Below are 13,735 nucleotides of genomic sequence, written 5' to 3'. Positions count from 1 at the left end.
AGAAACCTGATCGGTATTCGTCTAGTATGTTGTTAGTAGTTGGGTAGTTGGTGAGCTGGTCATGGCTTATATATTCTAAGGCCTTTGATAGTGCAGGAAGAAGGCAGATGGGGCGGTAGTCAGAGGGTGCTGTGGCGATGTCCTTTTTAGGCCGTGGCTTAATTTGTTCCAGCTTCCAGGTCTCAGGGAAAACACTTGTGATATGAGTCGTTGAAAATGTCTATTATAGAGGACAGGAGGTGATCAATAATAAGTTTTACCATCTGGATAGTGATGCCATCATGTCCAGTAGATGCTGATCTAATCCGCATTATGGCTTTCTTGACAGTAATGCAAGTGATGTGCTCTAGATAGAATTTTTCTTTGTTACAGTAGTTCATCCCCATGAAGTAATCAATGATTCTCTGTTGTTTTTTTTTTTTTTTTTTTTTTTTTTTTTTTTTTTTTTTTTTTTGCGGTTCAATTGTGGTTGTAGGTAATGTGAAGAATCGGTTTAGTTCTTCAGCTGGGACCATGGGATTTTCTGCAACTTTTATTTTGCCTAAACCGAGACTACGGAGATTTGTCTATGGGATAGCTGGTCTACATCTATTGTCAGCTAATGTACGGGCATGCCTGAGCTTAGCGTTTCTCACCGCTTGATGACTATGTTTCGTTTCTGCTTGTATAAGTATGATTTTCAGTTGTAGGGTGTGTCTTGTATGCTCGATGTGCAGCGTCTCTGAGATTCATAAGGTGTTTTAGTTCATCAGTCAGCCAAGGTGCTGGTTTCCTTTTTACTTGTCTGGTCTTTATTGGAGCATATTTGTCATATAGTTGCGTAATTTTGTTAGTGAAATCCAGGAGTTTGTCGTTTATGTCCATGAGGGTAATAGAGGTCATCCCCCAAACTATTTCTTGTGCCTCAGTTTCGAGTTCAGGAAAATTTATGCGTCTGAAGTCTCGGTATGTAGACAGTTTTTGTTTCTTTCCAGGACATTCTAGTGAATATGTCATGAAAATGATGTCATGGGCAGACATGCCAGGCGCAGATATTTGAGAGGTGCGGATTATTCTGTTTCGAGATTTCATTGCGAATACACTCCTGGAAATTGAAATAAGAACACCGTGAATTCATTGTCCCAGGAAAGGGAAACTTTATTGACACATTCCTGGGGTCAGATACATCACATGATCACACTGACAGAACCACAGGCACATAGACACAGGCAACAGAGCATGCACAATGTCGGCACTAGTACAGTGTATATCCACCTTTCGCAGCAATGCAGGCTGCTTTGCTCCCATGGAGACGATCGTAGAGATGCTGGATGTAGTCCTGTGGAACGGCTTGCCATGCCATTTCCACCTGGCGCCTCAGTTCGACCAGCGTTCGTGCTGGACGTGCAGACCGCGTGAAACGACGCTTCATCCAGTCCCAAACATGCTCAATAGGGGACAGATCCGGAGATCTTGCTGGCCAGGGTAGTTGACTTACACCTTCTAGAGCACGTTGGGTGGCACGGGATACCTGCTGACGTGCATTGTCATGTTGGAACAGCAAGTTCCCTTGCCGGTCTAGGAATGGTAGAACGATGGGTTCGATGACGGTTTGGATGTACCGTGCACTATTCAGTGTCCCCTCGACGATCACCAGAGGTGTACGGCCAGTGTAGGAGATCGCTCCCCACACCATGATGCCGGGTGTTGGCCCTGTGTGCCTCGGTCGTATGCAGTCCTGATTGTGGCGCTCACCTGCACGGCGCCAAACACGCATACGACCATCATTGGCACCAAGGCAGAAGCGACTCTCATCGCTGAAGACGACACGTCTCCATTCGTCCCTCCATTCATGCTTGTCGCGACACCACTGGAGGCGGGCTGCACGATGTTGGGGCGTGAGCGGAAGACGGCCTAACGGTGTGCGGGACCGTAGCCCAGCTTAATGGAGACGGTTGCGAATGGTCCTCGCCGATACCCCAGGAGCAATAGTGTCCCTAATTTGCTGGGAAGTGGCGGTGCGGTCCCCTACGGCACTGCGTAGGATCCTACGGTCTTGGCGTGCATCCGTGCGTCGCTGCGATCCGGTCCCAGGTCGACGGGGATGTGCACCTTCCGCCGACCACTGGCGACAACATCGATGTACTGTGGAGACCTCACGCCCCACGTGTTGAGCAATTCGGCGGTACGTCCACCCGGCCTCCCGCATGCCCACTATATGCCCTCGCTCAAAGTCCGTCAACTGCACATACGGTTCACGTCCACGCTGTCGCGACATGCTACCAGTGTTAAAGACTGCGATGGAGCTCCGTATGCCACGGCAAACTGGCTGACACTAACGGCGGCGGTGCACAAATGCTGCACAGCTAGCACCATTCGACAGCCAACACCGCGGTTCCTGGTGTGTCCGCTGTGCTGTGCGTGTGATCATTGCTTGTAGAGCCCTCTGGCAGTGTCTGGAGCAAGTATGGTGGGTCTGACACACCGGTGTCAATGTGTTCTTTTTTCCATTTCCAGGAGTGTATATCTATGAAAGTGTGACTGGTAGTCGTGTGATGAGTAGGTGCCAGCTGAAGTAGCGTCATATTTGAGGGCGAAAGCTACGTCTTAAATTCCCCAGTGGAAGGACTATTGCGCAGAAAATTAATGTTAGTGTCACCTGCTATAATTACATGTTCATATGACGATTGGAGACCAGAGAGGCCAGTTTCGAAGCAGGCGAACCCACCCACTTTAGGAGGTTGGTAAAGGACACATATTAAGCACTTTCTGTTAAGGGATTTGATCTCTATCAACATATTCATCTTGTTTATCTACTTTGTTGTCAGATGTATTACTCGAACTACTGCAACTCAGCGAGCGCCACTACTGCCAGCTAAATAAAAGGTTCTAGCTACTGAAGGCACTAACTACTAATAGGCATAGTCAGAAAATGAAAGGTTTTGCTAGAGAACAATCAATGTAATTACCTTAATAATGTTGAAAAGTCATTATATATATATATATATATATATATATATATATATAATGACTTTTCAACATTATTAAGGTAATTACATTGATTGTTCTCTAGCAAAACCTTTCATTTTCTGACTATGCCTATTAGTAGTTAGTGCCTTCAGTAGCTAGAACCTTTTATTTAGCTGGCAACTCAGCGAGCGCCACTACTGCCAGCTAAATAAAAGGTTCTAGCTACTGAAGGCACTAACTACTAATAGGCATAGTCAGAAAATGAAAGGTTTTGCTAGAGAACAATCAATGTAATTACCTTAATAATGTTGAAAAGTCATTATATATATATATATATATATATATATATATATATATATATATATATATATATATATCACTTCATCATATCCAGTATTACAAATTTACTCATTCAGGCGGACACACGTCCATATTATACGCTCTTAAAAGTCAGAAATCTCTCTCCCTACATCCACCACTTATGGTGGCTTACCTCCAACTGCGCAACGCTACACACTGTTCGCATTCCGCTGCCCAACACTACAATAGCGAATATTCCAATAATAAAACCAGCCACAGGATGCACTCAGCACTCAGTGATTTTCATACAGACCGCTAAGTGGCGTTACGAGCATAATAACCTAAAGAGCCTTCTTATTTAGCTCCCATGCTACCCACAAAAAATTTACAAATTGTTTTGGGCAGTGGCCAATAATGATTTGATAAAGTTTTTCATAATTACAAGAAAAAAGATATCAGATGCACACACTTATTGAAGGAATTTAGGTCAAAAGCAAAAATTGCTCTCATAAAGACAGTCCTGATCATTCATCACAATAGTAATTACAGTTTCCTTTCTTGTTCTCAAAGTCTGGGGAGCAAATGAAAATGCACATGTAAGTAATGGATTTCATGCAGTCTTGAAGAAGTATTGTTGTCCTTCCAACGGAAAGACAGTTCTGACTCTTGACATGCAGACAGGTAACGGCCCACAACAGAGCAAACACACTACAAAGCCATTCCAATTTTTGAAGTATGTAAGTGTTCACAGAGCAGACCCACTGTGGTTCTGGTAGAGAGTATGGTGCTGGTGGGCCATCAAAGGTGCAGACCCACTGTAGTCCTTGTAGAGGCTGCCAGCAGATATCTGTTGGGGCTTTGCAGGTGCACAATCACCGTCGAAGACCCTTGTGGACAATATAGCAAGTCCATAAACCATTACTGATGCACTCACAAAGTTTTTGGAATGGTCCTTAGTCCCAGTAATGCTGTTAACCAGTTCCTTGCTGAATTACTAACACACGTGCAAAAACTAACAGTCCCAATTTCTCACATACTCTGCATATACTATGACCAACACAAATGCGTGCACAGAAATTAATGCTTACAAGTTACTTAGTGTCATAAACTAGTGTCAATTATAATTTTATAACATGAGAATACAATTAAAAAGGCACAGAAAACATAATTTAAAACATAATAACACAGTTAACATTTGTAGTAATACTGGCTTTACAAAAGAATAAAAATAAATATTCACAACAGTGTTACAGGAATTATGATATTTCAACATTTGTCATACAGAAAAATATACTATTAAAGCGTTCTTTCTGTCCTTATATCTTCACATACTTCTTACCTCATAATTTATCTTCCACTATCTTACCTCATCATTTATTTCCAAGAAAATGCTACCTATACCTGGCAATAGATACTCACATCAGCCATTACTCCACCTCCTCGCACATTCTGCTAACCCCATCACAGGTTCTTTTGCCATCCTGGCCCCGAGTCCAGCGATAAACGCTCAAATTGGCCACCACTCCCCCTCCCCAAACCTGCTGCAACCCTGGCCCAGGTTCTGACAATAGACGATCACATTGCCACCGCTCCACCTCCCCACACCTGGTGCCCCCAGGCCTCAGAATAGGCGCTCACATTGGCTACTGTGCCAGTTCCACGAAGTGGCTTCCACCTGGCCAAGGTCATGGCGATAGACGTTAACGTCAGCAACACCTCATAGCACCTGATGCCATCTTGGCCAAGGTCCTTTCAATGCAGAGTCATATCAGCCACCGCTCCACCTTTTCACTTCTGCTGCCACCCTGGCCCAGGCCCTGAATATAGGTCCATTCAGTACAACAGCTTGAACTGTCCCATTTCCTCGAAGTTTATTCTCAAGACAAATTGTATGCTGTTAGACAGGCATACGGTGCCGGCGTTAATCATCACACGTCGACGAGGTACAGTGCTTCAATGCTGTGGCGTATAGACCTCACAGCGGAAAGATTCCGCTGGCGTGCACTGTCCGCTTATATAGGATGCAGGTGACCTTGATTACGTAACGTGCTGATAACGGACTTTGACTCTGCATTATCAGCAGGCGTGAGTTATCGCGGACATGTACCTTAGCCTTACTAGTAGCACGCGTACCCTGGTGCGCCGTCCTTTCATCCATAGATGTAGCCAGCCGCGGTGGTCTCGCGGTTCTAGGCGCGCAGTCCGGAACCGTGCGACTGCTACGGTCACAGGTTCGAATCCTGCCTCGGGCATGGATGTGTGTGATGTCCTTAGGTTAGTTAGGTTTAAGTAGTTCTAAGTTCTAGGGGACTAATAACCACAGCAGTTGAGTCCCATAGTGCTCAGAGCCATTTGAACCATAGATGTATTTTTTCGTCGTTACTGACTTTTCTACATGAACATGTGTACAATGCCAAATGCGTATTACAATAAACATAAATAGGCCTACGTTGGGTCTTCAGGTCTTGTAGGCAATGACATCTCGAATGGAGAACGATTCCAGTCCAGGAAGGGAAACGTTTTCAGAACGAACGATAGCCAGTGTAAACCAACCACAACCAGAATTTCCAGTAGCGACGTCCAACGCTCCACCACCTTGCCCTGGACCAGGTCCTGGCAATAGACGCTCAAATATATATATATATATATATATATATATATATATATATATATATATATATATATAATGACTTATGAACATTATTAACGTAAATAAATTGATAGTTCTCTATCAAAATCTTTCATTTGTTGACTATGATATCAGTAGATAGTGCCATCAGTAGCTAGAACAGTAGTGGAGCTCGCTGAATTGCAGTAGTTCGAGTAATGAAGGATTTTGGGAGGCAAGTGATTCATGAAATGTATAGGTTATTGTTAGTCAGTGCCATCCTTTTGTAGGGATTTTTGAAAATCAGTTTGCATTGCGAAAAAAAATTATGTGTGTCACTTTAGTGCTCGTCAGAATAAGGAAAGAGAGTAATGACTGAGTATGTTCAGTTTTGCTCAGCTGTTTGAAAATCAAATAACGTGGAGGTTTATCAGCACAGTAATTCATTAATTTTTCAAAGGGTATGTTTCAAGTTGTGTTGAGGTGGCACAGTGGCCGATGTGGGCATATATTGCCAGGACTTGGTCCACGATGGCAGCAGCCACAACGAGACGGAGCGGTGGCTAATATAAGCGTCTAGTGCCAGAATATTGGCCAGGGTAGCAGTAGGCGAGAGGAGGTGTAGTGGTTGCTCACATAAATGTCTATTACCAGGATATGGGCCAGGGTGACAACAGGACCGACGAGGTGGAGCGGTATCCGATGTGAGTGTTTATTGCTAGGACCTGGGCCAGGATGCCAGAAGGCACAAGGACTCGTAGTGTGGCTGATGTGACTGTCTGTTGCCAGGACCTGGGCCTACATGGAAGAGATGGCACGGTGGCAGATGTGAGCTTCTATTGTCAGTACCTTGTCCAGGCTAGCAACAGGCGAGAGCAGATGGAGCAGTGGCCAAAGTGAGCGTCTATTGCGAGGACCTGGAACAGTCAGCAGTTGTGCGGAGGTAGCATGGTGGCCGATGTCAGCGTCTATTGCCAGGATTCAGGGCCAGGATGTCAGAAGGATCAACAAGATGGATTGGTGGATGATGTGATTGTCTGCTGCCACTGACTAAGCCAGTGTGGCAGCAGGCGCGAGGAAGTAGAGTTGAGGCTGATGTGAGCGTTTATTGCCAGGATCTGGGAGCGTGTGGCACTAGGAACGACGCAGTGCCCAACGATGTTGGTATCTATGGCGAGAATCTGGGCAGGCGTCAGAAGCTCTGTAGAGGTGGCACGATCTCCGATTTGAGCGTCTATTGCCGGGACTCGGGCCAGGGTAGCAGCAAGCGCTAAGAGGTGTAGCGGTGGCTGATAAGAGTGTCTATTGCCAGGACATGGGCCTGTGTGGAAGCAGGTGTGGGGAGATGACATGGGGGCACATGTGACTGTCTAGTGCCAGGACCTGGACCAGGGTGGCAGCAGTCATGAGGAGGTAGTGTGATTGCCGACGTGATTGTCTATTGTCAGGTCCTGGTCCAGGGTGGCAGTAGTTGCGAGGAGGTGGAGCTGTCGCTGATGTGACTGTCTATTGCCAAGATGTGAGTCAGTATGGCATCAGGGGCATCAAGGTGGCACTGTTGCCGATGTAAGCGTCTATTGCAAGGACCTGAGCCAGAGCGACAGCAGGCAGAGAGAGGTGACCCTGTGGCCATTGTGAGCCTCTATTGCCAGTACTGGGTCGAGGGTGGCAGCAGGAGCGAGGAGGTGCAGCAGTGGCCAATGTGAGCCTCTATTGCCACCGTTGGATCAGCAGCTGCCAGCAGGAAGTCGTATACTCTTAGCTCACTTATTTGTTACATAGTTTAATTCTTAATTTCTTTGTGTGCTTTTGGGTAATTGCATTCTTCAGTTCATACATTTCGGGCGTATTATAGCTTTTGAGAGTTGTAGCATCGCGTTTTTAGTATCTGAATAGTGTAAAACCTCGTAGTCTCCTGCCGCCAAGCAGTGTGTCAGCAGTGCGCAGGTAGCAGCATTACTGCATTTACTAGGCAATCTTCTATTTTAATAACCGTTTAAATTTAGTGTCGATTTGTTTGTGCTCTCTGTAGATTAGTTCAGATGTTCTTTCCACAACAGTATTTAGCATGGATAGGGACTGCGACTGCTGTGTTCGGATGCAAGCTAACATTCCTTCACTCCCAGCTTCAGGCAGTGTTGGCTTCGGTCACACAGCTTGAGGCTGGTGCCAATGGCCATTACTGTTGGGGTCTGGATGGGAGTTTGTCTGGGACGGCCAGCACGTCCCACGCATCCCCCTATCGGACTACAGCTGTAGCTTCCCGGGATACTGCCCACATTGAGGCTGAACAATCACCTGTGGTAGAGTGGGAGGTCGTCTCGAGGAGTGGCATGGGGCGAAAGACATTCCGGAGGGCTGAATGGAAGGCCTCTCCAGTTTGTCTCATGAACCGGGTTCAGGCTCTGTCTCCTGCTGATTCTGATCTTCGGCCGGACGTGGCTGCTTGTCCTATTCCAGAGGCTGCCCCTCAGTCTGCAAGATCTAGGTGGTCGCAGAGGGTAGGCTTACTGGGAGCTGCAACTTCAGGCACGTAATGGGGCCCCTTAGGGATATGGCAGCAAGAAAGGGGAAGGAAATCAATGTGCACTCCGTGTGCATACCGTGGGGAATCATTCCAGATGTGAAAAGGGTCCTTCCGGATGCCATGAAGGGTGCAGAGTGCGCCCATCTGGAGGTGGTCGCTCATGTCGGCACCAGTGATGCGTGTCGCTATGGATTGGAGGAAATCCTCTCTCTGGCTGCCAGCGGCTATCTGATTTGGTAGAGGCTGTCAGTTTCGCTAGCCGGATGAAAGCAGAGCTCACCATCAGCACCATCGTCGAAAAGGACTGACTGGTACAGAGCCGAGTGGAGGGTCTCAGTCAGAGGCTGAGACGGTTCTGCGACCATATGGACTCAGACTGCTCGACTTGCGCCATAAAGTGGCGGTGTTTCGGGTTCCGCTGGATAGGTCAGGAGTCCACTACACACAACAGGGGGATACATGGGCAGAAAGGGTTGTGTGGCATGGACTGGGCGGTTTTTTAGGTTAGATGGCCTCGGGCAAGTACAGAATGGGCAACAGCCTAAAAGTGTGCGGGGCAAAGTCAGGACATGGGGGATCAAGCAGCAATCGGTATTGTAATTGTAAACTGTCGAAGCTGTGTTGGTAAAGTACCGGAACTTCAAGCGAAGATAGTAAGCACTGAAGCTGAAATCGTTACATTTGCTGGAAGGTGGCTAAAGCCAGAGATAAATTCTTTCGAAATTTTTACAAATTCACAGACGGTGTTTAGAAAGGATAGACTGCATGCAGCCAGTGGTGGCGTGTTTGTTGCTGTTAGTAGTAGTTGGTCCTGTAGTGAGGTATAAGTGTATAGTTCCGGTGAGTTATTATAGGTGGAGTTTACACTTAACAACCTAGCTAGGTTGATAATTGGTTGTTTTTACCGACATCCCGACTCAGCAGCTTTACTGGCAGAACATGTCAGAGAAAATCTGGAATATATTTCACATAAATTTCCTCAGCATGTCATAGTCAGGTGGAGATTTAAATTTACCAGATATAGACTGGGACACTCAGGTGTTTAGGACGGGTGGTAGGGACAGAGCATCGAGTGACACTATACTGAGTGCACTATCCAAAAAGTACCTCGAGCAATAAAACAGAGAACAGACTCGTGGAGATAACATCTTGGACCTACTGATAACAAACAGACCCGAACTTTTCGACTCTGTAAGCGCAGAACAGGGAATCAGTGATCATAAGGCCATTGCAGCGTCCCTGAGTATGGAAGTAAATAGGAATATAAAAAGAGGGAGGAAAGTTTATCTGTATATCAAGAGTTACAGAAGGCAGATTTCAGACTACCTAACAGACCAAAACGAAAATCTGTTCCGACACTGACAATGTTTAGTGTTTATCGAAAAATTTCAAGGCAATCGTTAAATGCGTTTTAGACAGGTAAGTACCTAGCAAAATTGTGAGGGGCAGGAAAAACCCACCGTGGTTCAACAACAAAGTCAGGAAACTACTGCGATAGCAAAGAGAGCTTCACTGCAAATTTAAACGTAGCCAAAACCTCTCAGACAAACAGAAGCTAAACGATGTCAAAGTTAGGGTAAGGAGGGCTATACGTGAAGGGTTCAGCGAGATCGAAGGTAAAATTCTATGTACCGACTTGACAGAAAATTCTAGAAAGTTCTGGTCTTACGTTAAATCAGTAAGTGGCTCGAAACAGCATAGCCAGACAGTCCAGGATGATGATGTCACTGAAACAGAAGATGACAAGCGTAAAGCTGAAATACTAATCACCATTTTCCAAAACTGTTTCACAGAGGAAGACCGCACTTCATTTCCTTCTCTAAATCCTCTCAGAAACAAAAAAAAAAAAAAAATGGCTGACATCGAAATAAGTGTCCACGGAATAGAAAAGCAACTGAAATCACTCAACACGCTAAGTCCACTGGACATGACGGGATACCAGTTCGATTCTACACAGAGTGCGTGGAAGAACTTACCCAGCCTTCTACCAGCCGTGTACCCAAGTCTCTAGAGGAACTGGAGGTTCCAAATGATTGCAAAAGAGCACAGGTAGTCCCAGTCTTCAAGAAGGGTCGTCGAGCGGATGCGTAAAACTATCTCTGACATCGATATGTTTTAGAATTTGAGAACATGTTTTCTGCTCGCGTATCACGTCATTTCTGGAAGCCCAGAATCTACTCTCTAGGAATCAACATGGATTCCGGAAACAGCGATCGTGTGAGACCCAAATCGCTTTATTTGTTCATGAGACCCACAAAATATTAGATACATGCTCCGAGGTATATGCCATTTTCGTTGACTTCTTGAAGGCGTCCGATATTGTTCCGCACTGTCGTCTGATAAACAAAGTAAGAGCCTACGGAATATAAGACCAGCTGTGTGGCTGGATTCAAGAGTTTTTAGCAAACAGAACACAGCATGTTGTTCTCAATGGAGAGACGTTAAAGTAACCTCTGTTGTGCCACAGGGGAGTCTTATGGGTCAATTGCTTTTCACAATAGTAGATAGTGTCGGAAATTCCATTCGGCTTTTCGCGGATGATGCTGTAGTATGCAGACAAGTTGCAGCATAACAAAATTGCAGTGAAATGCAGGAAGATCTGCAGCGGATAGGCACTTGGTGCAGGGAGTAGCAACTGACCCTTAACATAGACAAATGTAATGTATGAGTGTGGAACGATTTGAAGTGGAATGATCACATAAAATTAATTGTTGGTAAGGCGGGTGCAAGGTTCAGATTCATTGGGAGAGTCCTTAGAAAATGTAGTCCATCAACAAAGGAGGTGGCTTACACTCGTTCGACCTGTACTTGAGTATTGCTCATCAGTGTGGGATCTATACCAGGTCGGGTTGACAGAGGAGATAGAGAGATCCAGAGAAGAGCGGCGCGTTTCGTCACAGGGTTAATTGGTAAGCGTGATAGCGTTACGGAGATGTTTAGCAAATTCAAGTGGCAGACTCTGCAAGAGAGGCGCTCTCGACAGCTGTCCAGGTTTCGAGAGGGTGCGTTTCTGGATGAGGTATCAAATATATTGCTTCCCCCTACTTATACCTCCTGAGGAAATCACGAATGTAAAATTAGAGAGATTCGAGCGAACGGTGGCTTTCCGGGAGTCGTTCTTCAAGCGAATCATACGTGACTGGAACAGGAAAGGCAGGTAATGACTGTAGCACGTAAAGCACCCTCCGCCACACACCGTTGGGTGGCTTGCGGAGTATAAATGTAGATGTAGACGTAGACCTGGGCAAGGGTAGCAAAAAGCGCGAAAATGCTGGAGTGGTGGCTGATGTGAGCGTCTTATTCCAACACCTGGGCCAGGGCTAAAGCAAGCCCGAAGAGGTGGCGCGGTGGCTGATGTAAGCGTCTGTTGTGATACTTGGGCAGGGTTGCAGCAGTTGTGTGGAGGTTGCACAGTGGCTGATGTGAGCGTCTATTGGCAGGACCCAGGACCAGGATGGCAGCAGGCACAACGAGATTGAGCTGTGGCTGATGTGAGCATCTTCTGCCAGGATCTGGAACAGGGAGGCAACAGGCATGAGGAGGTAGAGTGGAGGCCAATGTGAGCATCTGTTGCTAAGACCTGGGTAGGGTTACAGCAGTTTTGTGGAGATGGCACAGTGTCTGATGTTACCTGGGCCAGGGAGGCAGCAGCTGCGAGGATGTTGCGTGGTTGCTGATGTGAGAGGCTATCGCCAGGTCCTTGGTCAGGGTGGCAGAAGGCGGGAGGAGGAGGTGCGGTGCCCAATGTGAGCGTTTACTGCCAGGACCTGAGCGTGGGTGGAAGCAAGTGTAGTGTGGTGGTGTGCTGGCAGATGTGAGCGACAATTAACAGGGCCTGGGCCAGGGTGCCAGCAGGTACAAGGAGGTCGTTTTTGGCCAAAGTGAGCATCTATTGCCTGGACCTGGGCGATTGAAGCAGCAGGTGTGGGGACATAGAGTGGTGGCAGATGTGAGTGTCTATTGCCAGGATTTGTGGCCAGGTTGGCAGCATGCATGATGAGGTGGAGCAGTTACTGATGTGAGCATCTACTGCCAGTATCTGGAGCACGGTGGCAGCAGAGGAACGAGGAGACAATGTGGCTTCTGATATAATTGTTTATGGCCTGGGTAAAGTGGGGCATCAGGGGCGACGAGGTGGAAAGGTGGCCAATGTGAGTGTTTATTGTCATGACCTTAGCCAGGGTGGCAACAGGCATGAGGGGTTTTCATGGTTGCTGTTGTGAGCGTCTATCGCCAGGTCCTGGGCCAGGGCGGCAGTGGGTGTGATGAGGTGGCATGGTGGACTTAGTGAGCAATAATTGCCAGGAAATGGGAAAGGGTGGCAGTAGGCATGAGGAGTTTGTGTGGTTACTGATGTGTTAGTTTATCGCCAGGTCCTTCAACAGTGTGGCATCAGGAGCAAGGAAGTTGCACGAGGGCCGATGTGCATTTATATTGCCATGGCCTGTGCTGGGGTGGCAGCCGATGTGGGAAGGTGGCACGTTAGTCGATGTTAGCGTCTATTATAAGGGCTAGGGCCAGGGTGGCAGTAGCCAAAATGAGATGGAGTGGTGGCTGATGTGAGTGAATATTGCCATGACCTGTTCCAGTGTGTCAGCAGGACATAGGGGTTGCAGTCATACATGGTTAAGTGATTAAGTGGAGTTCAGGCTGCTGTGAGCGTCTATCGCCAGGTGCTGGGTCAGGGTGGCAGCAGGCGAGACGAGGTGGCACGGTGTCTGATGTGACTGTTAATTGCCAGTCTGGGTCTGGATGGAAGCAGGTGTGAGCAAGAGTCGTGGTGGCAGATATGTGCATAAATTGTCAGGGTCTGCGCCTTGGTAGCAGCAGATGTGGTGAAGGGGAGTGCAGGCCATCCTGAGCGTCTATTGCCATAATTTTTCTAATACTAAGCAGTATACATAATTTGCATTAATAATATGTTATTTACTTTGTAAAGAGAGTCACACAATATTTTCAAAAGCTATTCTCGCCTTTTATGTATTTACTTATGTCATAATTCCTGTAACTCTGATGTGTATGTTTATTTCAATTATTTTGTAAAGCCTGTATTATTACAAATGTATTATTATACGTTAATGATATTTTCAGCACCTTTTCAATTGTATTCTCATGTTATAAAGCTGCAATTGACACCAGTTCATCAAATTAAGTAACCTGTAAGCATTCATTTCAATGCACACATTTCAGTTGCTCATAGTATATGCAAAAACCGAGCGAGGTGGCGCAGTGGTTAGCACACTGGACTCGCATTCGGGAGGACGACAGTTCAATCCCGTCTCCGACCATCCTCATTTAGGTTTTCCGTGATTTCCCTAAATCCTTTCAGGTAAATGCCGGGATGGTTCCTT

The sequence above is a fragment of the Schistocerca gregaria genome, chromosome 3 (assembly GCF_023897955.1).
Source record: "Schistocerca gregaria isolate iqSchGreg1 chromosome 3, iqSchGreg1.2, whole genome shotgun sequence".
Lineage (NCBI taxonomy): Eukaryota > Metazoa > Arthropoda > Insecta > Orthoptera > Acrididae > Schistocerca > Schistocerca gregaria.
The sequence above is the reverse complement of the archived record's forward strand: the minus strand, read 5'-3'. Positions refer to the sequence as shown.